This window comes from Nansenia antarctica, assembly GCF_963989245.1.
Source record: "Nansenia antarctica genome assembly, chromosome: 17".
Lineage (NCBI taxonomy): Eukaryota > Metazoa > Chordata > Actinopteri > Argentiniformes > Microstomatidae > Nansenia > Nansenia antarctica.
This window is the reverse complement of record NC_137687.1, coordinates 9,498,520-9,501,941: the sequence shown is the minus strand read 5'-3', so window position 1 is coordinate 9,501,941 and position 3,422 is coordinate 9,498,520.

Here is a 3,422-nt window from a genome sequence, read left to right as displayed (position 1 = left end):
TATAACTCAGAGGTTTTACTCGTGATCTATTTCAACCGAATTCTTCAAGTAAATATCCTTCAATGCACAAGTCAACAGCACTAGCCACTAGACCAAACTCTGACGCACTAGTGTGTATGTACAGTATAGGTGGATGATCACTTATCAGGTATTTTTTTTCATATTCTTAATTGTTATATTGATGAAGCGATCCTCTTAATGATTGCAATACAGTTTATTTATCACAAGTTCGCCAAATTATTATTTATTATTCTACATCAAATGTGATCTTGATTGATTGATTGATTTTATTTATTTGTTCAAGGGGGACACAGTACATTAATGAATTAATTTAATGAATCCTTTAAATAAACAAATAAACAAACAAATACATAATAATTTAAACTTTATAACATTTCCATTATAATAGTTTATATAACGCTGTCAGGACAATGACTCGACTCTCAAATTTAAATTTCTTTGAGCTTTATTGGAATGAAAGGATCAATGGAATGTTGCCATTGAAGCGACACACAACAGAACAGTTATTACAATATAAACAGTCAAAGATTGCAAATGCTAACAAAATGAACTACCACCAAAAATACAGTCAAGATAAGCAGTAGAAGAGACCAAGTAGTTTTTTTGTTTCAATGTTTTTTTGTTGTTGTTTTTTATTATTATGATAGGTTCCATATTCAATCCCTTATCTAACGGCAGGCTGTAGCCTTCTGTGCTGAAAAATATTGACTATTCCAAGAATATACTAAAACAAATGTGGCCATCCTAACAGTGAGTGATTGACCAGTAGTTTGGGGAGGAGAGAGTTGAGAATGGCAGCCAGCTGTTCAGCCAGCCGTGAAGGGGCCTCCCCACACACACACACACACACACACACCCACACACACCTGCGCTGTTCTCAAAGTCTAAGAGGAACCCTAAGTGGCAGTGAGTGACAGATCAATTGAATGAGACTGTGTGTGTGTGTGTGTGTGTGTGTGTGTGTGAGTTATGGTCCCCTGATATTCTATCCTATTCTAAAGCACCAATGTTTCTGTGTTGTTCACAGATGAAGGAAGTGATTAAGTCGTGTAATCTCCTCTCCTCCTCCTAACATTGCAGTTAATAATGCATGGATTAATTTAGTAGATGAGAATAGAACTAAGAGAGAGAGAGAGAGAGAGAGAGACCTGCAGTGTTCCTCTGTCTGAGGTCAAACATACACATCGCACGCACACACACAGGCACATAAGAACACACGCACACGCACACACACACACACACACACACACACGCACACGCGCACACGCGCACACACACACACACACACACACACACACACACACACACACACACACACACAGACACACACACACAGAAACACACACACACACTGCAGTCACAGGCATTCCATCTTTTTCCTAATCCCTAATGTCTATAATTGCATAAAGTGTTGCTGCAAAAGATATGATCACATATTGAACACACTGTATTAAAGCCTTATTTATGAAGCATGAAAAAGGGGTCATGAAAGATTGCTTACCTCCTCAACCACAATTAATCCTTCCATATATATTCATAAAATAATCCTCATAACATTGCATACTCAAGACTGACAAAAAACATCTCAACAGCTCATTTACAAAAAAAATATAATTTCCTAAAAACAACAAATACTTCCCTCTGTCAAATAATGTTTTTTGCGACTCAGAAATGATCCAGAATGGTTTACAAGTAAGATTAAGGGAAACACAATTAAGTTACATAACTAAGATAATCCTAATCAATAAAGGCAAAAGCTTGATTATTTTCGTTTTTTCTTGTAATTGCATTATGGGGGCAGAGCTAATCCATTAACGTATGATCCTCTTGGTGCCACATCAATATGCCGACGGACCGTTGTGCCGACAGCCCTCCCTGCATGTGAATGCTCTCCGCTTCTCTGTTACGGTACATGTGGGAAGACGGTACATGTGGGAAAACTAGGGTTAGGGTTAGGTGCTACGTCGACTTGGTACATGCTGGCATGTCTAATCCTAACCCTAATCCTATCCCTAACCCTAACCCTAACCTTAACCCTAACCGTAGCACCCTAGCACCTAACCCTAACCCTAGTTTTCCCACATGTACCGTCTTGTCAGCTCTTGCAGAAATCCGCTAATAAACTGTCGGCATCATGGTCCGTCGGCACAGCAGGTGGGCCCCGATCCTCTTTACGTCAATTTCTGTCTGTAAAGTGCGGTCGTGCTAATCCCCTATCCATCACTAACTTCCTCATGTCAAACTCGTTGCTTACTTCATGCTAATTCTACACACAAGCCAAGTACAAACAGGCTAACTAATTATTTGCCCCAAACCTAGCATGTGTATTCCCCCACTCAAACCCAATACAAGCATGCTATTTTTTTGCCATTAGCGATAAAGCTTCCAATACTAGCGCTTGCATGCTAAATATATTTTCTAAACGCATATTCGTAGCAAACAGCCCCATATCTAGAGATTTAGCAAGATGTATCTTTGGTTGAAATTACAATCAAAATAAATTCTTAAATCTCCATGTTATTTTGGGTTGCTCACTAAAGGCTTAAGCCTGGTACACACATAAAGATTTTCTAAATCTTAACAGATTTCTTATCTGAGAGAGACCCCACACATGAAGATAAAAAATCATGGATTGAACAGCCTTGATCGTATTGTGTGTGGTGTGCTCCGATATTCCCAATACAGCACACCTCATACATAAAGATCTGTCTCGTCCCCCAAGTCAGAAATCTACCTCAACTGACCTGTAGAGGCAGCCATGTGCGACAGGGCAAATAAAGTGCAGAAGAACGAAAAGAAGAAGACACGTCAGTCAGCTCGCTTCTTGATTGGCTACATTCCATCCACGTCACAATCGGAGTTGGGAGTTGTCAGTTTCGCCCACACACAAGAGGATCGTAAATATATTTGATCGTAAATATTGAACACGTTTAATATTTACGATCGTCGGCCCCAACCATTTTCCGAGCAGATTGTCAGGAGAAATTGACTCTTAACACACCTCACACCACAGGATCATCTTGTAGGATAATCTTTAGAGCCATCCGATAATCGGGCGTTTGCTGTCCTTGGTTGGAAGGGGGGAAACCGGGCCAAAATCGGCCAGATTATCTTTACGTGTGTACCAGGCTTTAATGCTGCTATGCAATAATATAAAAAGAATCTGCGCACAAAGAAATGTTTCCAATAACACGTGAGTGTGCATGTTGACGTGTGTGTCAGTGTGTGTGCCCGTGCACATGTATGATCAATGCAAGGCTATTACTGCAGGGGATTTGGCCTCTCATTGATCAGACAAAACCACTTCCCAGACAACTGGAAATCACTACTCCAAGAGGTAATTTATTATATCTATAACTACCCCCCGGCACACACACACACACACACACACACACACACAC